Below are 27,033 nucleotides of genomic sequence, written 5' to 3'. Positions count from 1 at the left end.
GCACACACCTACTAATAACAGGGAATGGACTACATAAAATAGATGCAACAATGCAATAAACACTGTCAAGCTTGAGCCCAGTTTGTGGTGAACTTTTTGGTTTTTTTTAGAAAAAATACCCCAAACGTTTCTTGTCATGTAGCACAACAAAATCATAAAGTACTTCCCCTCCCCTGGGGAGAGTGAGAACTATCCGATTTTGTTATATTACTTAACCGGAAATGTTTAGGGTCCACTAGGATGGAAAAAGCCCTAGCAGCCTATAATTGAGGCTCATTCTCTTTTTTTATTGACTACCTGACTTTTGGCTTCTCTGGATCAGACAAATTGTCTTCTTCTCTGCTATCTTTCCTCCTCCAGGTTGTAAGAAGAAGCAAGTTCTGAGAACTGTAATACAGTGAAATAAATATTAATGCCTGCTGTTTAAGTCCCTATATAATATCAACTGCAGCATCCTCTGCACAATGCTTTGCTTTGAGAGGTAACATTAAACAGAAAGAAAGCAATGCTTCTTTAAATATATATTCTCCAGTCTAAAAGCTATCCCCTATACATGGGAAAGAGGATAACTTCCCGATATCTTTGGATCTGATCGTTGGGTCCTCAACCGATCCCTAGAACTAGAGCTCTTAAAAGCCCTTTGTCATTGAGTACTGCCCCTCTATTCATTCTTAATGGGACCACCACATATAGCTGAGTGCAGCTCTTTCGCTGGTCTTTAGCACTCGTATTGCAATGAATGGAGCGCCAATACATGATCAAGCATTCACAGCCCCAATTCTCAGGATTGGTGGGTGTCACTATTGTCAGATCCCCAGTGATCGGTTAGTTATCCACTATCCTTTGGCTTGAGAATACCCCTTTAACAAAGTAGATCCCTGATAGATCAGTAGCAGAGTTGCTCTACCTTGGTTTTACAGAAAGATGTAAAATACCCTACTCTCCAGATCTCTTTTTGAATCGCCCACTTAACTTAAAAGGTTTTAAAATGCATCCAGCAGTGATCACACAGAAGCTAGCCAAGGACGTTTTCTTGAGGTGCACTGCTTCTGATTTTTGGGACCACAAATATGCAATTTGCATGTCCCCTTGGAGTTGTGCTGCACATCTTCTGTTCCACATAGCAGGTCAGTATGTTAATGATAACATTGATCGTAAATTATGTTGTGTCACATACTTATAATTCAATTAAGAGGATAACTTGGAGCTCCAATGGTGGATCTTAGACCCTTGTGAGGCCACCTTTCAACTTCTGCTGCTGCTTTATTATTTTCATCTGCTTAGTTCTATATGGGAGAATGATTATTTCAACTAATTATTGTCTCTCCATGTTTTCTGTCATATCATCTTCCTGTCATAAAGGAGTATTTTTTCTCAGGAGTGGGAGTGAAAACCCGGAGTGGGTGATAAATGCAGAATTGGTGACTAGTTTCTATTATACCTTTTCTCTGATTGTCCCTCACCTGGTTTTGGCTCCCTCTCCTGAGAAAAATTACTGACCGAATACTGATCAAATACTGATAGTGGGGCCGTGGCCTTAAGTATTTTTTGGAGGAGTTTTTTACTTACTAAAGCGTTTTTGAAGTGTTTTGTAAAAAAAACTTTCTGACGCAGTTTTTTTGCAGCCTTTCATTGGACCGTGCTCAGTTTGGAGAAAAATCCATTAGGAGATGCGTGAAAGAAGTGAAATACACTTTTTTCCAGACCAGGAAAAAAACGATCAAAAGATCGAACATATGATCAGCAAGGTGGATTTAAAAATAGAATAGAAAGGAATAGGGTGTTTTAAAAGCATTTTTGAAGTGATATTTCAGAGGGTTATTTTTGGAGCGGACCTAAATAAAAAAAAACTCTTTAAAAAACTTTGTGCTCATATAGTTACACTTATTTTATAACAGGTCCAATAACCACAAACAAAGACATGGTTACAGCAAGAATTCATCATTACAGGTGGAAATTAGGGAGCGCATACAAAGAGAAGAAAAGTGTAAAAAGCAATCAAATGTAGAAATTTGAAAGGGAGAAGAAAAAGATAAACCCCCAAGGATGGGCTGTCAAGATAAAAGAAGTAAGACAGGGCATTTTTAAAAAAAAAATACATTGTTCTTTGATGTTCAGCGTATGCAGTTTTTATCCTGAATATCCACTGGGGCTCTGTCTGGAGAATGACTGTTCTAGTCACAATTCCTAGGTGTTCTAAAAATCTCTAGAAATAAATGTACAAGTCTTTTCATCACCTACTTGAAAAGCAAAGATCAGATATTCCATAAGAACTTCGATCTATCTATCTATCTATCTATCTATCTATCTATCTATCTATCTATCTATCTATCTTTTCCTGCTAAATTAATTATGAGGGCAAGGTGCAAGAACATTTACACATAATAAAAGACAAACATATTTATCCCCAAAAATAATGTCACACTCTTCTCTTCATCACTCATCTCTCTTCTCTTCATACAGGTATATTCATTTCATCTTCTGTGTTAACCTCAATTAATGGAATATGTTAATTTTCATTTTTCTATGTCTATTCCCAAATGCTGTAAGGTTATTTCATTTGCTCAAAGACTTTATGGTCCGTGTTGGCCTTAAAGCTGTTTTGTTTTCCTTTGCATCTTATTGCTTCCTGCTATCTTAAGTTGATTCATTGTTTAACAAGATGAATTAGACCTAGATCTAAAAGTCCCCGTAGATTTGACACTTTGTGCAAGGGAGCATATGTGCAGATTTGGTGAAAGTTTTTTTTCATTCCACCGCCGAAGTGGTGCTTTAATTTTAATTACCCTGCCCCCTCCCCTGTCTCATACTCACCTGTTGCCGGCTTCATTGCTTTCCAGCGTCGCTCCGATCGGTCATGGAGTGGTGCGGAGGTCACTTTTCAATACAAGTCTATGAGAGCCTCGTTCTGGCCTTGTTCTGGCTCTCATACTCTTGCATTGAGAGTGTGTGAAGAAGCTTCTGACCCAGTGAAAAATGCTTCTGACGTGTAGCTTGCTGTTGCTGAATCACTGTCACATCATTTTGCTCTACCAAACTGCCACCGATGCCATAGAGGTCATGTAAGGCCACAATGAGAATTTGGTCAGTATTTTACCTCAGTATTTGTAGGCCAAAACTAGGAGGGGAACAATCAGAGGAAAAGTATAATAGAAACAAGTCACCACTAGTGATGAGCGAGCATACTCGCCCGGATGCTCGGGTCCCCTCCCTGCATGTTTGGTGCTCTCACTGTAATGCTGCAGCCATGTTGGTTGTGGGCATTACAGTGATTGGCTGGCACAGCATCATCGGGTCTATATCAGACCTGGCGCCGCTGTGCTCGTCACAGTCATTCCGGATCAGACAGTGTAGGGAGAGGTGCTGCTGCGACAGGGAGAGATTTGCTTGTGTATTAGATAGTGTAGGGAGAAAAACCGTACATTACACATATCCATCTTAACAAACAGTCCTTCTGAGGACTAACTAATCCATCTGCAGAGATATCAGGCAGGCAGTGTATATAGGCAGGCGGTGTATATAGCAGACTGCAGTGCATATAGCACAAGAGGCTCCATTCCAATTCTGCCTTCTGCTGCTGTTAGATATTTCTAGACAAAGGCCCAGGTCTCAGGGGCCAGGAATAATTTTTTTTTGGATCTCTTATCTTCATTATTTGGCTAAAAAGCAATCCAGAGAAAACCGTTTTTCTGCGCCATTTGCTTGTTAGCACTGCAGAATACAGCCAGGTCCTTTCCATATTACAGTGCTAAAAAAAAACCTTTCCGGCATTGTCAGTAATTATGGACCAGCTGCGTAATATTACGCGTGCGGCGATCGCACCCGCACACAGGCACACTGATTGCCACAGCTGACACCCGGAATAGAAAGAAATCGGAATAGAAAGAGATCAAAAAAGTAACATGTCCAAAAATGGTACCAATAATAACGTCAACTTGTCCTGCAAAAAACAAGCCATCACATGACTCTGTCGGCCAAAATATGGAAAAATTATAGCTCTCAAAATATGGTGATGCAAAAACTAGTCTTTGCAAAAAAAATGCTTCTTTTAGTGTGTGACAGCTGTCAATCATAAAAACCTGATATGAATCTGGCATCGCTGTAATCGCACCGACCCAAAGAATAAAGTCGTCTAATCATTTATACCACACGAGGAACGGTGTAAAAAAATAAACTTTAGGGTTAGGGTTGTGTTAGGGTTGTGCTAGGGTTAGGATTGTGTTAGGGTTAGGGTTGTGTTAGTGTTAGGGTTTGGCTAGGGTTAGGGTTGGGGTTGGGGTTGTATTAGGGTTGGGGATAGGGTTCGGATTTTTTCAAAAGTAAAGACCAAAAAAATGATGACGATATGGCGACCAGTGTTGAGCGCAAGTGCTCGCTACTTGAGTTTGCATCGGGTGCTCGTGTATGCACTGAGCATCGTGGGTGTTCGAGTGACATTCTCGAGTCTCTGCCCCATATACTTTGCGGTCAAAAAAAACGTTGCTGGGATCGCCTGCCATGCACGAGCACCAGTGATACATGGTGCATACCAAAGTACCCGATGCAAACTCAAGTAGAGAGCACTTGCGCTCAAGACTAATGACAACTTATTCAATATGATGACCTAATGTTATCAAATTCTGTCGTACCTCTGGTTTCAAAATGTACACTATTCCCCTTGATAAAATCCTTAAGGGGTCTAGTTTCCAAAATGGAGTCAATTGTGGGGGGTTTCCACTATTTAGGCACATCGGGGGCTCCCAAAATGTGACATGGCGTCCGCTCTTGATTCCAGCCAATTTTGCGTTCAAAAAGTCACACAGTGCTCCTTCCCTTCTGAACCCTGACGGGCACCCAAACAGTGGATTTTCCCCACATATGGGGTATTGGCGTACTCAGGAGAAATTGCACAACAGTTTTAAGGTTCCAGTTTCTCCTCTTTCCCTTGAGGAACTAAAAAATTTGGGGCTAAAAGATTATTTTTGTGGAAAAAGTTAGATTTTTTTATTTTCACGGCTTCATGTTATAAACTTCTGTGAAGCACCTTGGGGTTAAGGGTGTTCACCACACATCTAGATAAGTTCCCTGAGGGGTCTAGTTTACAAAATAGTGTCACTTGTGTGGGGTTTCCACTGTTTAGGCACATCAGGGGCACATCCGCTAATTATTCAAGCAAATTTTAAATTCAAAAAGTCAAATGGCGCTCCTTCCCTCCGAACCCTGCCGTTCGCCCAAACAGTGGTTTTCCCCCATATATGGGGTATTGGCTTACTCAGGAGAGATTGCACAACAAGTTGCATCATGCAATTTCTCCTGTTACCCTTATGAAAATGCAAAACTGGGGGCTGAAAAACATTTTTGTAGGAAAAATGTGAAAATTTTATTTTCACTGCTCCATGTTATAAACTTCTGTGAAGCACCTGGGGGTTTAAGGTGCTCACCATACATCTAGATAAGTTCCCTAAGGGCTCTAGTTTACAAAATAGTGTCACTTGTGTGGGGTTTCCACTGTTTAGGCACATCAGGGGCACATCCGCTAATTATTCAAGCAAATTTTACAAACAAAAAGTCAAATGGCACTCCTTGCCTTCCAAACCCTGCCGTGCACCCAAGCAGTGGTTTTCCCCCACATATGGGGTATCAGCTTACTCAGGAGAGATTGCACAAGTTGCATCATGCAATTGCTCCTGTTACCCTTATGAAAATGCAAAACTGGGGGCTGAAAAACATTTTTGTGGGAAAAATGTGAAAATTTTATTTTTACGGCTCAATGTTATAAACTTTTGTGAAGCACCTGGGGTTCAAGGTGCTCGTCACACATCTAGGTAAGTTCCTTGAGGGGTCTAGTTTCCAAAATGGTATCACTTATGGGGGGGTTCCACTGTTTAGGCACATCAGGGGCTCTCTAAACGCAACATGGCGTCCGCTAATTATTCAAGCAAATTTTACATTCAAAAAGTCAAATGGCGCTCCTTCCATTCTTAGCTCTGCCGTGCCCCCTAACAGTGTTTTTTCCCCACATATGGGGTATCTGCGTGCTCAGGAGAATTTGCACAACAAATTTTAGGGTCCATTTTTTTCTGTTACCCCTGCAAAAATAAAAAATTAGGTTCTAAAGTAACATTTTTGTGAAAAAAGTTAAATGTTCATTTTTTTCTACCCCAGATTCCAAAAATTCCTGTGAAGTACGTGAAGGGTTAATAAACGTCTTGAATATGGTTTTGAGCACCTTGAGGGGTGCAGTTTTTAGAATGGTGTCACTTTTGGGTATTTTCTGTCATAAAGGCCCCTCAAAGTCACTTCAAATGTGATGTGGTCCCTAACAAAATGGTTTTGCAAATTTGTTGTAAAAATGAGAAATCGCTGGTCAACTTTTAACCCTTATAGCTCCCTAATCAAAAAAACGTTGGTTCAAAAATTGTGCTTATGTAAAGTAGACAAGTGGGAAATGTTATTTATTAACTATTTTGTGTGATATATCTCTCTGATTTAAGGGCATAAAAATTCAAATTTTGAAAATTGCAAAATTTTCAAAATTTTCGGCAAATTTCCGATTTTTTCACAAATAAACACAAGTGATATTTAATAAATGTTATCACTATCATGAAGTATAATATGTTACGAAAAAACAATCGCAGAATGAGGGGGATCCGTTGAAGTGTTCCAGAGTTATTACCTCATAATATGACAGTGGTCAGAATTGAAAAAATTGGCCCGGTCATTAACGTGCAAACCACCCTCGGGGGTAAAGGGGTTAAAACTGTTATTTGTCCGTCACATGGATCACATATACGTTTTCAGAAAATACTGCCATTTCTGGCCTCCATTAAGAAATGTTTTCAGTGTGCCAGCAAAGTTTTTGACACTGGTTTGCTCTTCAAAATAGTTATCTAAAGGGCAGGTATTTAAAACTGTGGTTTCTCAGTCACACGGATCACATATAACTTCGCTCCAAATTTAGCCATTTGTAGTGAGCGTGGAAGATATTGTCCTCCATTTATAATGGGCAAGGCGCGTGGCAAGGGACGGGGAACTGGACGTGATAGTGATGGTGCATGCAGAGGCCGAGGCCGTGGGCAAGCTGAAATTGTGCCACAACAAATACCCACATCTTCTCGCCCGACCTTCTTGTCTCAATTACTAGGGGACCGCAGCACACCACTATTGAGCTTAGAGCACTGTCAAAAGGTTGTTGATTGAATAGTGTATAATGCTTGCAGTCACTTTGCCAACACCACCACCACCACCCGGTCTTCCACATGGTCAACTCACCGTATTCGTGAGTCTGGACTGCATATTCTTCACCCTGATCCTCCTTCCTCCCACCATGCCGAGTGCCTGGAGACAACTGATCCCACACTTGGACACTCTGAAGAGCTGTTAATTTTTCCATTTATAGATTCGGGCCTCTCGCCCGGTCCACTTGAAGGGGGGCAAGAGGAGATCGCATGTAGCGATGCCCAAATATTTGAGCAGCCACGGTCACACAAAGGCAAAGGTGGGAAAGTGTCACCAGAGGTGGACGATGATGAGACATAATTGCCAGAAAGTGAGGAGGAGGACCAGGGCGTGGAAGTGGTGGTAGATGATATAATAACTGACCCAACCTGGCAGGAGGACATGCAGAGTAAGGACCGCAGCACACAGGGGGAGGGAGGCAGAGCACCCCAAGAAGCAGGAAGAAGCAGTGTGGTGGCCACAGACAGAAGGCAGGCAACCGATCCCCGGAATACCAGCACGAAGGAAGTTGCCAGTACAACTGTTAGGTCTTCCCGAGTTTGGTTATTTTTTAAAGACTCTGCCAATAACCCCTAAAAGGCCATTTGCACCACCTGCCAGGCCAGCATCAGCAGGGGTGGGAAAACTAGCAGCCTGACCACCACCAGCATGATAAAGCACATGGCAGCAAAGCACCCGACTTTGTGGGCCGAACTCCAGGGTCCAGGAACAGTGTCTGCGGGTGGCACCACTGCTTCTTCCTCTGTTGTGCATGCAAGCCAATCCCCTGTCCATGGTGCATGCGAAGATGTCTCCTGCACTGCACCTGTCGTTGCACACTCTCAAGTAGCAGCATCAGGAAGCACGTCCACATCCTTGTCCCAGCGCAGCATTCAGTTGTCCATACTCCAGTCCTTGGAACGCAAGCACCAATACGAAGCCAACGCCCCACAGGCTACACTACTAAATTCCATCATTTCGCGACTGCTTGCGATCAAAATGTTGCCTTTTAGGCTCGTGGACATGGAGGCATTCCGTAACCTGATGGCGGCAGCCGTCCCTCCATACTCAGTCCCCAGCCGCCACTATTTCTCCCATTGTGCCGTCCCCGCATTATACAAGCATGTGTCCCAAAACATTAGCCGTGCCCTCAACAACGCAGTTACCGGGAAAGTCCACCTAACCACGGACACGTGGACAAGTGCTTGTGGGCAGGGATGGTACATCTCGCTGACGACACACTGGGTTAACATAGTGGAAGCCGGGACCCAGTCAGACCTGGGGACGGAACACGTCCTCCCCACACCAAGGATTGCGGGCCCTAGGTCAATCAGGGTTGCCCCCACAGTCTACAGCTCCTGCACATCATCCTCCTCAGCCTCCTCCTCCTCTTCAGTCTCCATCTCCAAAATGACCACATCAGTCACAAGCTGGAAGCACTGCAGCACTGGCTCGGCCAAGCGGCAACAGGCTGTGCTGAAGCTAATATGCTTAAGTGACAAACCGCACAATGCTGAAGAGTTGTGGACAGCTCTGAAAGAGCATTCAGATCAGTGGCTCACACCGCTGAACCTAGAGCCAGGCATGGTCGTGTGTGACAATGGCTGGAACCTGGTGGAAAATCTGAGGTGAGGCAAGCTCACACAAGTACCATGCCTGGCCCATGTGCTTAACCTTGTGATTCAGCAGTTTCTCAAATCCTACCCGGAGCTGACGGAACTGCTTGTTAAAGTACGCCGCCTGTGTGCCCATTTTAGAAAGTCACCTACAGCTTCCACCGCCCTTGCCGTGTTTCAGCAGCATTTTCAGCTTCTAGCTCACAGACTGGTGAGTGATGTTTCCACGCATTGGAACTCTACACTGCAGATGTTGGGAAGGATTTGTGAGCAGAAGAGGGCAGTTGTTGAGTACCAGCATCAACAAGGCCGTTGGTATTCAGTTCAGACTCCACACATAATACCTCAGGAGTGGACATGAATGTCAGACATATGTACCATCCTCCAAAACTTTGAGGACTCCACCAAGATGGTGAGCGGCGATGATGCCATAATTAGCGTCACCATCCCGCTTCTCTGTCTTCTGAGACGCTCTATGCTCACAATCAAAGAGGATGCATTGGAGGCGGAGCATGAAGAAATGGAGCAAGGAACCACACAGGGTGATTACACACAGCCCAGCATCATCTCATCACAACGTGGATTGGGTGACAATGAGGAAGAGGAGGAGGAGGAGGAAGAACGAGCGAAAGTTTCATGTGCTATAGGCGGTACTACCTGCACAACTGTCATACCGTCTGTTCAGCGTGGATGGCCAGAGGACAGAGAGGAGGAGGAGAGCATGGTCAGTCATCCTCTTGGTGAGGACACGGAAGTCTTGCCAGTTAGCATTCTGGCATGCATGGCTGAGTTTATGTTACGCTGCCTTTCCTGTGACCCTCGCGTTCTCAAAATTTTGAGTGACAATCATTACTGGTTGGTGACACTTCTAGACCCACGCTACAAGGAGAACTTTATATCTCTTATTCCGGAGGCGGACAGGTCTACAAAAATGGGGCAGTACCAAAAGGCCCTTGTTGCGAAACTATTAAAAAAATTCCCATCTTAAAACGCAGGCGGCAGAGGTCACAGTTCGTTGGACAACACAGGACTACAGGCGAGAGAGACACAACTCCAATCCAGCAGAGGCAGGGGAACACTGTCAAAGTTCTGGGAGAATTTTTCAGCCCCTCTCATCGCACAGGCCCTGAGGCGCGGGGTACTCTTACAAGGAGTGAAAAGTTTGGGAAGATGCTGAGGGAGTACCTTGCTGACTGTACCAATGTCCTCTGTGATTCCTCTGTGCCTTATAATTATTGGGTATCCAAGCTGGACACATGGAATGAACTGGCTCTCTACGCCTTGGAGCTCCTGGCCTGACCTGCCGCTAGTATTTTATCAGGTTTTTAGTGCCACTGGTGGAATTATAACTGATAAGTGTATCCGCCTGTCAACTGAAAATGCTGACAGGTTGACTCTTATAAAAATGAGCAAGGGCTGGATTGGGCCAGACTTCTCAACACCACCGAATGATAGCAGCATAACAAACTCAAATCCAGTGTCTTTTTTTACGAGATGTATTCCCGTGCACCTTTTCACACTCACACATGGGTATACGCTTCCTGATTTTGGCTATTTGCTCTTGTCCTCCTCTCTTTCTCCTCATCCTCATCCTCCATCACCATATCACCAGGGTGACCATTGTCCGTGATGCAACACCCACATAATTTTTTTAAAGGGTGTTTATGATACCCGGAAAAATTTTTTTTATACAGTATGTTCATGCATACTCCCCAAAGGTAAATGTTTGTCAGCCCATACACTTAGTGCATGTGAATTACAAGTATAGGAGACCCGCTTCTTTCTAATGGGAACATTTTTTCTGAGGCCCTCCTCCACGTCTCTTCCAAGGGGCGTTGAAGTGCCTCCCAATTTTTGGCAGCCCTTGCATTGAAGGCATTGGCCAACACTATGGGAGACCCACTTCCTAATAATGGGAACATTTTTTCATGAGGCCATCTACGTCTCTTCCAAGGGGCATTGGGGTGCCTCCCAATTTTTGGCACCCCTTGCATTCACTGCATAGGCCAACACAATGGGAGACCCACTTCCTAATAATAGGAACATTTTATTTCAGGAGGCCCTTCTCTAAGTCTCTTCAAAGGGGTATTGGGGTGCGTCCAAATTTTCAAAGGGGTGTTGGGGTGCATCCAAATTTTGGGCAACCCTGCCACTCACTACATGCGCAATAACAGTATATGAGACCCACTGTTTAGTAATGTGAACAACGAAGCATAGCCGGCTCATGGCTCTCTGAGAATAGTGAGGGCCAACTGCTGGCCCTTTGAGAATAGTAAAAGCGGCCTGACTTTCAGAGTCCCTCCTTCATAAATGAAGCAGGATGTGTCTGATCATGTTTCACACACCATATGGCCAGATAATGTTGTAAAATGTTAAAATGACATTTCCTGGTGAATGCATTTGGCACAGTTGAAAGCAATACAAAAGTGCAAAAATGCATCAGAAACGCTACGTGTGAACATAGCCTATGGTTTGGAGGAGTAATTTTGTTCTTGGTTATTTTTTTTGCCTTATATACAAGTCATTACCCTGGAAACGATGTACCTTAACATATTTCCCAGGAAAATCCATCTTGGTTTTGTTTTTGTATGTTTTATTGTGAGTCCATAAAAGTGGTGTAATACCTCTGACAACATTGTTGACAGCAGTGATTTGGGAGTCAGAAATGCTTCTACGGTCTTCCCCATGCTGTTCCCATGCCATTTGAGCACTGTTTCCATCGATTTGGGCAATTTTTAGGTCCTCTGCAGACAGCCGGGGGGAGCCGCTGGAAAAATGCTCGAGTTTCCCATAGACCTACATTGAGCTCGTTGCTCGGGTCGAGCACCCGAGTATTCCAATGTGCTCGACCCGAGCATCGAGCACCCGAGCATTTTAGTGCTCGCCCATCACTAGTCACCACTTCTGGTTTTGGCTTCCAAATACTGAGTTAAAAATACTCATCAAATACTCAACATCTGCACGTGGCCTTATGTGTATCCCTAACATGTGTATGTAAAGCTGAACGCCCCAGTGTCAGTATACAGTATAAGTGAAAACACTTTTAGGATAATTACCACAATGATTATTTGGTGCTTAGTTGATATTGCAAGATTTCTTCCGCAAACCAAAAAGCCATTTTACCGTAAGGAAAATAGGTATGTTGTGAATTTTAAAAACGCATTGGAGGTCAGTTTAAAGAGTGTAAAAAAATACACTATTATACAGCTGTCAGTGAAGCAGCAGAAGGGGGGACTGGGCAGGTAGTAGAGCCAGAGGCTGGGGTAGTGCTTGACACGCCCAGAGCACTTAAGTCTCATTTGCATAAGAATAAAAATAGTAATTTTTAAGTCAGGCAGCAACAAATTGTATCAGTAAAAGTATGGGTGATATTATCTTTCAGAGAGACACATGACCATGAATACAATTTGTGGAGGTGGAGAGGTCTGACAGATTCCATTTAACCCCTTCACAACATCCACCGTACATGTACAATAATGCGGGCTCACTCCGAGCGCCGGCATGATCTAAAGCTGGTTTTAGTGCTATATGAGAGCTGACACCCTGGAGAAATGCCCACGATCGGTGTTGGTGTTGTTGACAGGCGTATAACCCCTTCGATGCCACTGTCAATAGTGACTGCGACATCGATCGGCATCGCAGAGGGAAAGAGTTCTCTCTCTCTACGATCTCGCTGTGCCCCAGGGAGGTGACCCCGGGCTGAAAGATGGCTGCGGGGTCACCCAGGTAAGGTGACCTTTAAGCTCCTGCACACAACAGGAGCTGACACACCTCCTCCCGGTGTGCAAGATGCTGATCTAATGGCAGGGAAAGTTGATGTCCCATCTTGGGACAAGGTAAAAAAGAAGTTTTAAAAAATCTTTTAAAAAAATATGAAAAAAAGAACAAAAAAAAAGAAAAAATATGAATCCAATAAATACATTTATTTATGTATAAACAAAAGTAAACAAAAAAGTAAACATATTTATTATCGCCGCATCCATAACGACCTGACCTATACAGCAGTCCCACTTGCTAACCCCTTCAGTGCTTCAGTGAACACCGTAAAAAAAAAGTGTAAAAAAAACTATGTTTTTTCAGCATACTGCCAAACAAAAAGTGGAATAAAACTCAATCAAAAAGTCAAATGTAAATAAAATGATATCGCTGGAAACAACATCTTGTCCTGCAAAAAACAAGCCACCATACAGCTCCATCAAAGCAAAAATAAAAAAGCTATGTCTCAGAATAAAGCGATGCAAAAAAATATATATTTTTTCTATAAAATAGTTTTTATTGTGTAAAAGCATCAAAACATGAAAAAATTATATAAATGTGGTATCGCTGTAATCGTACTGACCCGAATAATAAAGCTGCCTTATCAATTTTACCACACGGTGAACGACATAAAAAAAAAAAACTATTCCTGAATTGCTGGTTTTTATTCATTCTGCTTCCCAAAAATGGGCATAGAAAGTGATTAAAAAACGTTATGTAACCGAAAATGGCACCATTAAAAACATCAACTCGTCTCGCAAAAAACAAGTCCTCACATAACTCTGTCGGCAGAAATCTAGAAAAATTATAGCTCTTAAAATATGATGATGCAGAAACTTTGTTTTGCACAAAAAAAGCGCGGATTTTAGAGTGTGACAGCAGCCAAACGTAAAAACCCGATATAAATATAGTATTGCTATAATCGCACCGACCCGAAAAATAAAGTCGTGTAATCACTTATACCACACGAGGAATGGCGTAAAAAATGAATAAGACTAATTCTTCACCTGCTGTTGATTTGTTCATTGTGCCTTCCAAAGATCGCAGTAAGGCTCGGCGCACATTTATCCTGTGCGCTATGCTGGAGGCTTACATCAGGGTGTCCATGTACATTTCTGAAATACGTGATTCAGACAGAACCCCCGGCGGAAGATTCCCTATAATGAGACAGTTCGAGGAACTGTGGACGCCGTCTGGCCTATGATCCAGCGGTATACATTTTTTTGACTGTGCACAAAAGTGCAGTCGGCCACAGTTTTGTGAACCTTTGAAAAGAAGGATACTGCTGAAGAGAGGACAGATGGCGGCGGTATTATGTGAATCACGTCATTTGGAGATTTAGATGGAAACCCCGATGTAAGTGCTCAGAGTAGAGTGCAGGATAAATGTTATTCAAAATGTTATGTTAAATCATCCCCATAAAAGCTTCAACTCAATCCACAAAAAAAGCAAGTCCCTACTCAGGTCCGTCATTTGTCACTGTAAATATAGGAGCTTTTATGTTATTGGTAGTAGAAAGGTTCTGGAAAAGCACTATGGCTCCTTTTCTCCCAAAAGAAATCCAGCTAATTCTGCAATGTCAAATCCAACTACCCCTCTTTAATCTGAGCCTCACAGTGCGACTAAGCCACATTTAGTGTCCACATGTTTGGCATTTCAATAGCAATGAGAGCCCACTTAATTTACGAGTGCCTGTCTCCAGAAGCACTATCTGTATAAGGTGTATAAGCACTACAATGGATGAGCACTATAATGTACTGGGCACTACAATGGCAGATTTGTAATTTTCACTCAGCAACATCCACTGCTGTTTGTTTCTGGAAAACACACATGGAGTCAAAATTGTCATGACACCTGTAGATAAATTCCCAGATAGGTGTAATTTTCAAAATGGGGTCACTTATGGGGGAAATCTGCTCTTCTAGCACTTAGGGCCTCGGTTTATGTAGTCCACAAACTATTCTATGATAATTTTTTCACTAAGAATCAAAAAGCGCTCCTATCCTCCTGAGTCTCGCTGTGTTGCTATTCAGTACTGTACAGACAGTTATGGGTTATTGCCACATTCAGCAGAAATTGAGTGACAAATTTTGGTGCCATTTTATCCATTTTCCTATGTGAAAATGTAAAATCTTGGGCTAAAAATTTTTTTCATGGTAAAAATTTAATTTTCTTTCTTCACTGCCCAATGGTATAACATTTTGCGACACACCCGTGGTATCAATATGATCACTGAACCCTTCGATGTATTCATTGATAGGTGTAGTTTTTAAAATGTGGTCACTTATGGGTGGGTTTGCTGTTTTGACACCTCAGGGGCTCTCCCAGTGGGTCATGGCACCTTCAAATCATAACAGCAAAATATGCACTATAATATAGCTCTCCTCCCCTTCTGAGCTTTCCACTGTGCCTGAAAAGTAGTTCCTGATTACATGTGGGGTATTGGCGCACCCAGGAGAAATTGTAAAACAAACTGTGATGTCCATTTTTTCCTAATAGCTCTTATAAAAATTAAAAACTTGGGGCTACAACAACATTTTAGTGATAAAAATTTAATTAATTTTTCTTCACCGCCCAATGGTATAAAATTCTGTGAGGAACATGTGGTGTCAACATGCTCACTGCATCCCTAAATTAACTCATTGGGGGGTGTTGTTTGTAAAATGTGGTAATTTGTAGAGGGTTCAGCTGTTCTGGCACCTCAGGGGCTTTATCAATGTAACATGGCACCCTCAAACCATTCCAGCAAATCTGAACTCCAATTTGGCGCTCCTTCCCTTCTGAGCTTTTTACTGTGCCTCAAAAGTAGTTTTTAACCACGTATGGGGAATTGGCGTACTCAGAAGAAATTGAGAAACAAGGTGTGCCATTCATTTTCTCCTATTATCTCTTTTGAAAATTAAAAGCTTGGGGCCAAAGCAACAGTTTAATGGAAAAAAATGCTAATTTTCCATTTTCTCAGCCCAATGTTATACAATTCTGTGAATCGCCTGAGGCTTAAAAATGCTTGCTACATCCCTAGATAAATTTCTCAAGAAGTGTAGTTTCCAAAACAAGTCACTTCTGGGGGTTTCTGCTGTTTTGACTCTGGCTCTTCAAATGTGACTGGTATCTGCAATCTATTAAACCCAAAATTGCTCTCCAGAATTCAATTGGCGTTCCTTACCTTCCAAGCCCTACTGTGTGCCCAAACAGAAGTTTTCCCCCATATATTGAGTACTCAGGAAAAATTGCTCAAAAAATTAGATGGTCCATTTTCTTCTGTTAACCTTGTGAAAATGAAAAATTTGGGGATGAAGCAACATTTTTGTGGGAAAAATGTATTTTTCATTTTCATGGCTCAATGATATAAAATTCTGTGAAGCACCTGTGGGTTCAAGGTGCTCATCACACTTGTAAATAAATTCCATAAGGGGTGTAGTTTCCAAATGGGGTCACTTATTGGGGGCTTCCACTTTTAGGTACATCGAGTCTCTGCAAATGCCACATGGCGTCCGCTATTTATTCCAGCCAATTTTGCATTCCAAAAGTGAAACGGTGCTTCTTCCCTTCCGAGCCCTGCCATGTGCCCTTTCCATGACATATGGGATATTTGTTTACTCAGGAGAAATTGCACAACAAATTGTGTGATCCATTTTCTCTTGTTACCCTTGTGAAAATTAAAAAATTGGGGGAAAAATTAAAATGTTAATTTTTTCCTTCCACATTTCTTTAATTCCTGTAAAGCACCTAAAGAGTTAATAAACTTCTTGAATGTAGTTTTGAGAACTTTGATGGGTGCAGTTTTTAAAATAGTGTCACTTTTGGGTATTTTATGAAACATAGGCCCCTTCAAGTCACTTCAAATGTGCTGTGGTCCCTAAAAAGATTGATTTTGTAAATTTTGTTGAAAAAAATGAAAAACTGCTGATCAAATTTTAACCCTTCTAACGTAACAAAAAAAAATTGAAATGGTATGTATTATGTATTTTGTGTGGTATAACTGGCTTAAGGAAATAAAAATTGAAAGTTTAAAATTGAGAAATTTTCACTTTTTTGTAGGTCACATTTTCGATATTTTCATAAATAAATGCAAGTCATATGGACCAAAATTTACCACTAACATGAAGTACAATGTATCATGGAAAAACTTCTCAGAATCACTGGGATATGTTGAAGTGTTCCATAGTTGTTATCTCATAAAACTACACTGCTCATAATTGTAAAATTTGGCCCAGTCAGGAAGGTGAAAACAGGCTTAGGGGTGAAGGGGATAAATCACATCAATTTTGCTTACACATTTAGATCATGTTCACATTTAGTGTAAATGCTGCTTTTTTTCCTGCTGCTTTTTTTAACCAGAAATTTTGCTGCGTTTAACTTTCCAAATCAAAAATACATGAACTGTAATATAAGTTGGTATACATGCAACATGTAGGAGCATGTTCACACTGGCTATTAAACAGACAAAACCTAAGATAGAAATAAAATGAACAAGCAAAGTGGATGTGATTTCATGAAAACTGTGCCCACTGTGCATTTAAAGACACTGTTGAACTGTGAGATTTTAGTGCTTTTTTTTCTCTGGAGGCTTTTATGTGGATCCTAAAAAAAAACGCATTTAAAAAACTGCAGTTACTTTTTTAAGTGCAGAAATCAAAGCTTTTCTGTACTATAAAAACAACATTAAAAATGCTGCTTCACATCTACACCAAAAAAAGTATAAAACTAGGAGAATAATGACCGCTGTTGCAGAGGGTTCGGCCGGGCCCGTACGAAAGGGAGGCCCACTAACGCCAGCACCTATTCCAGCTGGATGTGTGTCTGAACACACATATTCAGCTGCAGTGTATTGTAGAGCAGGGACCTGCCATCTCACTTCCCTGCAATACATGCCACCGGCCAATCAAAGGCCAGCAGCGGACATCAACATACCCGTCACAACCGACACATGGCAGTGACGTCATGCACCGCCCTTGACTGGCATGCTAAAGTCAACTGCTGGTTACAGAAGAGGATGTCACATGTCGTGGGAGTGGAGGAAGGTAAGAAGAATCAGTTCTTTTTTTTAAGGTGTTGGCAAAAAAGTGACAGAATGGACATTATACTAGTAAGGGGCCCAGGAAAGGGGACATTATACCAGGAAGGGGCCCAGGATGGGGGCATTATACCAGGACAAGGGTAATTATACCAGGAAGGGGCCAAGGATGGAGGATAATACACCAGGAAGGAGCCCAGAATGGGGTTCATTATACTAGGAAGGGGTCCAGGATTAGGGGCAGTATACCAGGATGGGGGACATTGTTATAGGATGGGGGACCTTATACCAGAAATGGGTCAAGGATGGGGGACCTTATACCAGGAATGGGCCCTGAATGGGGGACATTGTAATAGAATGTGGGACATTATACCTGGCAGGGGCCCATGATGGGGGACATTGCACCATGATGGGGGACATTGTTACAGTAAGGGGCCCAGAACAGGGGACATTATATCAGGAAGAGTCCCAGGACAGGGGACATTATAGCAGGAAAGGGCACAGGATGGTGGATATTATACAAGGAAGGGGACAAGCACAAGATTATTACAGGATCGTGGCCAAGATGGGAGATATTATTACAGAAAGAGGCCAGGACAGAGGAAAGTATTAAAAAAGAGACACAGAATAGGGTATTAAAAAAGAGGCACAGAATAGGGCACATTATTATAGGATGGAGGACATTATTACAAGAGGGTGCCAGGATGCGACATTATAAATGGAAGGTGGGCATGTACAGGTGCTTCTCACAAAATTAGAATATCATCAAAAAGTAAATTTATTTCAGTTCTTCAATACAAAAAGTGAAACTCATATATTATATAGAGTCATTACAAACAGAGTGATCTATTTCAAGTGTTTATTTTTGTTAATGTTGATGATTATGGCTTACAGCCAATGAAAACACAAAAGTCATTATCTCTCTCAGTAAATTAGAATAATTAACAAAAAACGCTTTTAAAAAGGTCCCTTAGTCTGTTTCAGTAGGCTACACAATCATGGGGAAGACTGCTGACTTGACAGATGTCCAGAAGGCAGTCATTGACACACTCCACAAGGAGGGTAAGCCACAAAAGGTCATTGCTAAAGAAGCTGGCTGTTCACAGAGTGCTGTATCCACCTGCTCCCTCTGACATCTCCTCCTGCCTGGGTTCAGTGAAATGGTAAATGGGTGTGGCTAGGGACATGGTCAAAATTTGCCATGGCGCAGATGGTTTGATCACCGCTTGCTGCCCTGATGATCTGCTCGTGTCACCACAGAACATCGTGTGCGGTGACAGGCATAAATTTTAGTTCAAAGCACAGCTCTGGACTACAACAAAATGGCACCTTGCTCCCCCAACACCTGTGAATTGGAAAGCCCAGGGGGCATGCCCAGTTTACAGCTGAGGCAGCCACAGTGTAGTATATGTGGTAAGACATCGACCTTACTCAGTACAGTATAGAATTCCCATGCACCATTGATGAGTATGTGCTACTCGGCAGGGCCTCCCACTAGCACCAAAACCAGCAGCAAATCCAAAGATATCCGAGGCACCATAAAGATCCTTGTAAAGATCAAGTCTTTATTCCAAAATATTTAAAACATCACAGCAGTGGGGAGACAAAAATAGAGCAACGTTTCGGCCAAATGGCCTTTCTCAAGACTGTATTTTAGGCTTGAGAAAGGCCATTTGGCCAGAACGTTGCTCTGTTTTTGTCTTCTCACTGCTGTGATGTTTTAAATATATTTTGGAATAAAGATTGGATTTTACAAGGATCTATATGGTGCCTCGGATATCTTCAGACACCTGTGCCTTGGTGCTGCCATATTTACTGCATGGAAGTGTTGTGCTCAGAGACAAACTAGCAAATAAAAGTGGGCGCCCCCAGCCACTGCAGAAAAAAATAATAAATAAAAAACTGTTAAAACAGGACACTTCATTTTGTATTAAAAATAATTGATGACATAATTAATTATAATTGATACAAAAATTGTGACTCACTCCCTCTAAAACTACTGCCTGCGGGTCATATCCATAGACAGCAACAGGACAACAAAGTCTGTGGATGGCATAATAGTAGAGGTGTGAACTCTTTACTAGTGATGAACGAGAACTAAAATGCTCAGGTGCTCGTTACTCGAGCATATCGGACTGCTCGGGTGCTTGACTTGAGTAACGAGTATAATGGAAATCAATGGGAAACTTGGGCATTTTTCCGGCAGACCCTCCCAGGAGGACTGGGGGCAGTAAAAACACTGAAATGGATGGAAAAAAGTGCTCAAATGGAATGGGATCAGCAAGGGGAAGATGCCTGGACTCATTTCTGACTCGCAGGTCGCCGCTGGGATTACATTTGTCTGAGTATTCCTCCACTTTTATGGACTGACAATAAAACATACCAAACATTAAATGGACTGTACAGGAAAAATTTAGGAAACTTTTTTCCAGTATAATGACTTGAATATAAGGCAAAATAAAAAAGAGAGAAAAAAAGCCCGCCTCCTCCACCACTTTGGCTATGATTACATATAGCATTTTTGCTGCATTTTTCTCATTGCTTTCAATGAAGAAAAAAATCCACCGGTGAATGAAATTTTTCCATTTTGCTAACTTAACTGGGTATGTAGTGTGTGTGACATGGTCAGACACATTATGTTTAATTTATGAAGGAGGGACTCTGAAACTCCAAAGCTCATGTGGACAATGCAAGAACTGCAAAAAATTAAAAGGAAGAGGGTCTCTGATATACCCTGTATTAGCCATAAAGGAGGGCCCTTTCACATTCTGTTACAATTGTTAGGTAGTGGGAATCCTAGACTCATAAAGCCTATGCACTAAATGCAAGGGCTGCCAAAAATTAGAAGGAGGCACTGTGATACACCCTGCAAGAGACGTAGAGGAAGGCTTCAGAAAACATTTTTTTTACCATTTGGAAGGAGTGGAACTCATAGACTGGAAAAGCCTATGATCTAAGTGCAAGGGCTGAAAAAAAAATTACCCCTGGGGGGTATAAATATACACTACTCAAAAAAATAAAGAGAACACTTAAACAATGCAATGTAACTCTAAGTCAATCACACTTTTGTGAAATCAACCAGTCCAGTTAAGGAGCAACACTGATTGTAAATCAATTTCTACTGCTGCTGTGCAAATGGAACAGACAACAGATAGATATGATAGGCAATTAGCAAGACAACCCCTACAAAGGAGTGGTTCTGCAGATGGTGACCACAGACTATTTCTCTGTTCTCTTCCTTTTTGGCTGTTGTTTTGGTCACTTTTGCATTTTGTCATTGCTCTCACCCCTAGAAGTACAGTAGCATGAGGCAGTGTCTACAGCCCACAGAAGTTGCTCAGGTACTGCAGCTCATCCAGGATGGTACATTAATGCGAGCTGTGGCAAGAAGGGTAACTAGCTGTGTCTGTCAGAACAGTGTCCAGAGCATGGGGCAGATACCAGGAGACAGGCCAGTACACCAGGAGACGTGGAGGAGGTCGTAGGAGGGCAACAACTCAGGAGCAGGGCCGCTACCTCCTCCTATGTGCAAGGAGGAACAGAGGAGCAGTGCCAGAGCCCAGCAAAATGACCTCCAGCAGGCCACTAACATCCATGTGTCTGCTCAAACTCTCAGAAACAGACTCCTTGAGGGTGGTTTGAGGGCCCGACGTCCACAAGTGGGTTTTGGGCTTATAGCCCAACACCATGCAGGGCGATCGGCATTTGCCAGAGAACACCAAGGTTTGCAAATTCGACATTGGTGCCCTGTACTGTTCACGGATGAAAGCAGGTTCACACTGAGCACATGTGACAGTCAAGACAGAGTCTGGAAACGATGTGGAGAACGTTCTGCTGCCTGCAACATCCTCCAGCATGACCGGTTTGGCAGTGGGTCAGTAATGGTGTGGGGAGGCATTTCTTTGGAGGGCCGCACAGCCCTCTATGTGCTAGCCAGAGGTACCCTGACTGCCATTAGGTACCGGGATGAGATCCTCAGACCCATTGAGAGGCCATATGCAGGTGCAGTGGGCCCTGGGTTCCTTCTGATGCATGACAATGCTAGGCCTTATGTGGCTGAAGTGCGTCAGTAGTTTCAGCGTGAGGAAAGCATTGATGCTATGGACTGCCAGCCCTTTCCCCATACCTGAATCCAATCGAGAACATCTGGGACATCATGTCTTATTCCATCCACCAATGCCACGTTACACTACAGACTGTTCAGGAGTTGACTGATGCTTTAATCCAGGACTGGGAGGAGATCCCTCAGGAGAACATCTGCCGCCTCATCGGGACCATGTCCAGGCATTGTACTGAGGTCATACAGGCACGTGGAGGCCACATACACTACTATACAGCCTATAATTTGATTTTCCACTTTAATTTTGAGCATCATTCCAAATCCAGACTTTTATGGGATATTCATTTTGGTTTACATTTATCATTTTTATATTGTATTGTTCTCAGTGCATTCCACTATGTAATTAATAAAGATTTGCAACTGGAATATTTCATTCAGTTATATCTAGGATGTGGTATTTAATGTTCCCTTTATTTTTTTGAGCAGTGTATACATTTAACATCATTTTAGAGGTAAGCTTCAAAAAATTATATAGTATGGCATCATACACACCCTTGAAAAATTAGGAGAGGGTCGGATCATGACCCTGCAAATATGGTGGAGGAGGATGAGGAGGAGAACACTAAAAATTAGAAAACAAGAACAGTATACCCTTGTTTGGGTGGGAAGGAGTGCATGGGAATACACCATAAAAAAGGAACATTTTAGTTGACTTTATGTTCCACTGCTGTCATCCGGTGGAGTTGAGAAGTCTGTGCCAATTCAGGCCTTTTAGTTTTGATAAGAGTCAGCTTGTCAGCATTTTCAGTTGACAGGCTGATACGCCTATCAGTTATTATGCCCCCGGTGGCACTAAAAACCCGCTATGACAAAACGCAACTCCAAGGCGTAGAGGGACAGTTCATGCCACGTGTTCAGCTTGGACACCCAATAGTTGTATGGCACAAAGAAATCACAGAGGACGCTGATACGGTCTGCTACATACTCCTTCACTCCTTGTCAAAGCACCCCACAAATCAGGGTCTGGGCACTGAGAGGGTTTAATGAAACGGTCCAAGACCTTTGATAGTGTTCCCCTGCCTCTATTGGACCTGGTGTGTGTCTTCCTCCTCTCTACTCCTTGGTTGTCCAAGGAACTGTGACCTCTGCCTCCAGTTTTGTCAGATGGGAATTTTTTGACCAATTCTTCAATTATGGCCTTCTATTATTGCACCATTTTAGTTGCCCTCTTTGCCACTGGAAAGAGACATGGAAAGTTCTCCTTGTAGTGTGGGTTGAGAAGGGTGAACAACCAGTAATCAGTGGTGGTCAAAATGCATATAACATGAGGGTCACATGAAAAGCAGTGGGACATACAGTCTGCACTTCCCTGTCCCCACCAGAAATACAACATTCTATTTCCTCCTCCTGCTCTCCTCTTCAGGCCATCCACACTGAACAGACAAGAAATTGGTGTTAGTAGTACCCTCTATAGCACAGGCAACTATCGCTTGTTCCTCCTCCTCATTATCACCCAATCTGCTCTGAGAAGATGAGATAAGGCTGCGTAGCATCACCCTGTGCTTTCTTCCTTTATCATCACCTAGTCCGCATGCATAGCTTCCTCTTTTTGAGCAGCGAGTGTTTCAGTAGACACAGAAGCGGGATGGTTACGCTCATTATGTCGTCATCACCACTCACCATCTTGTCTGATTCCTCAATGTTTTGGAGAACCGCACAGATGTCAGACATCTATGGCCACTTGTCAGTTGTTATGTGCGGAGGCTCAGCGCAAAACCAACAGGCATGTTGTAGCTGGTATTCAACTATTGCCCTCTGTGGCTCACAAAGCCTTGCCAACGTATGCAATCATGAGTTCCAGCACATGGACAGGTCGCAAACCACTGGGTACTGTTATGTGACACGTGCTGGTTTAAGGCGTGGACAGCTCTCCGGGCAAAATAGTGCTGGCTGGGGACTGCTGCCATGAGGTTGAGAAATGCCTCAGTGTCCACAAGCCTAAACGGCAACATTTCCAGGGCAATCAGTCTGAAAATGTGGCCATTTAATGTTTGGGCCTATGGGTGAGTGGCTGGGTATTTATAATTGCGTTCCAAGGCCTGGGGTAGGGACAGCTGAATGGTAGTGGTCTGGACCCTGATGAGCTAGATACAGCACAGAGTGCAAATAACCGTTTTCTTGTTTTCTGCACTTTGCGTAAAAAAGCACCAGACTGGGGAACACCAAACCCTTGGCTTAGAATCTGGCCACGTGTGGGTGCTCTGGGGGTTAGTCGACCGCCTTCTCCCTCTGGCCACACCACTGCCTCTTCCTGACTGTTGTGGTGCTGTGGATCCTTCCCCTTCTGCTCTGCTGTTCTCACTCTGCATACCACCTTGCCATGTTGGATCAGGGACTTCATCATCCAACATCGCATCTTCCACTTCCTCACTCTGGTCCTCCTCTTGAATTGTTGACTTAACATTACTTGTTGGCAACTGCGCCTCATCATCATTCACCTTTTGAGACAGTAATTGTCATTCCACACCATCGGCTTTATCAGACCGTGGCAGCGCAAATATTTGGGCATCATGTTGAGAGGCTAGAAGAAGCCATAAATGGAAAGGTAAAGAACTGTCCAAGTGAGGGGTCACTTGTCTCCTGGGACTCGCCATGGTAGGGGTAAGGAGGATCAGGGTGAGGATTATGTGGTCCAGACTGTTGCCGGTTGAGACTGGAACGTGTCGAAGACAGGGTGTTGCTGTGAAACAGACTGGAAGTATTATCTGCAATCCAACAAACCACCTGTTCGCACTGTTCTGGCTTCCTGAGTGGTGCCTTGTGCTCCCTGCAAAGTGGGACAGGAAGCTAGGTCATGTGGATGAGTGTGTTTGTTGTTTTCCCCAGCAGGCACAGTTTCACCTGTTCCATAGCCTCAGCTTCTGCGTGCACCATCAGCAGCAGGTCCACTTCCCCATCACTTACCTCACGCCTTGCGCATTTTAAATTAGGTGTGCAGTTAACAGCGGTATTAATAGGGACTAGAATAGAATAGATTGATCCCTGATAAGGATTTTTTTATTCAACAACACCTGTAATGCACTATCCCTTCAATAATTAGTACTGCTCACAGTGGTATTGAATACAATAGATGGAGCCCTGATAAAGATTTGTTGTTTCTTCAGCAATGCCTATAATGCACTATCCATTCTCCACCAGCTTTCCCTACACTCAATAGTACAAATCACAACGGTATTGAATACAATAGATGGAGCCCTGATAAGGACTGTTGGTTTTAGGTTTCTTCTGCAATGACTATAACGCTCACTTTCTCTTCTGCAGCGACTGTCCCTACTCTGTTTCTGGGTATAGTGTGGCGAGCATCGCATCACCAGGTCTTTTATATACCCAATAACTTGATGCCTCCAGCCAATCACAGTAATGCCTATAAACAACATGGCTGCAGCATTACCATAACTGGCATACAATCCTTGCATGTTTAATGGCTGAAAATCAGCTGCGAAACATGGGGGGCGGGGAATCGAGCATGGCACCCAAGAACCCGGATGCTTGATTCAGTACTGAGTGTCTCGAGTACCAGGATGCTCAATCTAGTACCGAGAAGTGCCAAGCATGCTCACTAGTGATGAGCAAGCATGCTCGTTACTCGAGATTTACGAGCATGCTCGGGTGTTTTCCGAGTATTTTCAGCACGGGTGTTATTGTAGCACCCCGAGGGCTTGGCTGCTACAGGGGTATTGCACCTCAAGCCAGAGGTGTGGTATTCCACTCCCGGGTAAGGATGGAGTGTGGGACTGAGCTCAGATAGCTGCATGCACTACACTCACCCCATTTCCGGGGGACAGAACAACGGTACTCCCACCAAATAGATGTGCAGGTACGATAGCGTCTGTCCCTGGCTGGAGTGGGGGGGGGGGAACATCCCAGTAGTGTAGGGGCAGATAGGGGAGGGGCTCTGGGCATAGAGGTAGGAGCCCATTGGGTGCTGGTCACCTGGGCTCACACATAGAGGGAGTATATATGGTGGGCACCATCTAGAGACAGGGTGAGTTCTGAGAGAGAGTTCAGCCAGGAGGGCTGACAGGGAGCTGTGGCTCCGGCTGGGCCCAGCTCCAGGGCCAGGCCTGTAGTGGAGAGGAGGAGGAAGAAAGGCCCAGAGACGCAGGACAAGAGGGAACCCTGAGATCCCACAAGTTAACGGGTGAAGGGTTGGCAGAAAAGGGTACCGGATCCCAAACTGGCAGAGGCAAGATATCCTTAACCAGGAACCGGAGGTCGTGGTCAAGCTTTGGCACGACCCTCACCACACCCACCAGGAAGGCACACCACGAATAGGGTCAGGAAAGCCAGAGAAGGTTTTACCACCAAGAGGCCCGAGGGAGCCGGACAAAGGTGGGTCCCTGGTGGGAACGGCCAGTAGCAAGGAAAAGAGGGGAGCTCAGGACCACGCTCTGGAGCTGCCTGGGAGTTGGCCGAGTCCCGCACCTGGTGGACGCAGCACGGCTCGGGTGGTCACTGCTGGCCAAAGTGACCGGAGCAACACCTGTGAGTAAAAGCCTTGAAACTGCACCACACGTCTCTGAGCTTCCTTGCTACACCATCACTACCACAATCTGCACATCTGCTGCCCTGAGGTCATACCCCTCCCGTTGGGGGTTCTACCAGCTACGCTGCACAACCTTACCACCGACCTCAGCGGTCTGCCCTGCAGCGGCGGCTTCATAGCCGCATTCAACGGGTGGCGTAGTCGAACATTCTAACATCTACTGCTGAAGACTGCCGCTCAGTTTGACTCCCTGGGCACGGACCGGGTCACCGCCACGAGACTACTACCCCCATCTGATCCGGCTCCGGGTAAGCCCCCGTGCGCGCGATGCCGCACGACGCAGCAGGCCCACGGGCGCGTCAACTTTGGCGTAGTCGGCAGGATTTCGTGCCCGCAACTACCGGGTACTGCGTGCCTGAAGAAAAGTTTATATGTACCGTAAGAAGAAGTCTCCCACCAATTCCAGAGGGTCCCCGTCATCGGACGCCATCTCGGGTCGTTTCCCGCCGTTTGCCCGCCATCTGCAGCCTTTTCCCGCCATCCGCAGAGTTTCCCGCCATTAGGAGACGATTCCCGCCATCTGAAACGATTTCCCGCCCTGGCAGAGCGGACGCCATTATGGGCGTGCCAGAGGGTGGCAAGAGACGACCTCCCATCGTGGGCCTGGTCCCAGAAGAGCGCCAAAAACAAAGACCGCCCCCACCAGCAGAGACTGCAATGATAGAAATGTCCATCAGCGTGGGGGGACTGCCCCTGGGACTCACAATCACCAAGTTGCCCCGGGACCACCCTCAGTATGGGCGGATCAAGAACAAAAGAGAGAGGATGGGTGCAGCCTGGA

Source organism: Phyllobates terribilis, unplaced genomic scaffold, assembly GCF_046119375.1.
Source record: "Phyllobates terribilis strain yellow unplaced genomic scaffold, ASM4611937v1 Scaffold_12__6_contigs__length_324123572, whole genome shotgun sequence".
Lineage (NCBI taxonomy): Eukaryota > Metazoa > Chordata > Amphibia > Anura > Dendrobatidae > Phyllobates > Phyllobates terribilis.
The sequence above is the reverse complement of the archived record's forward strand: the minus strand, read 5'-3'. Positions refer to the sequence as shown.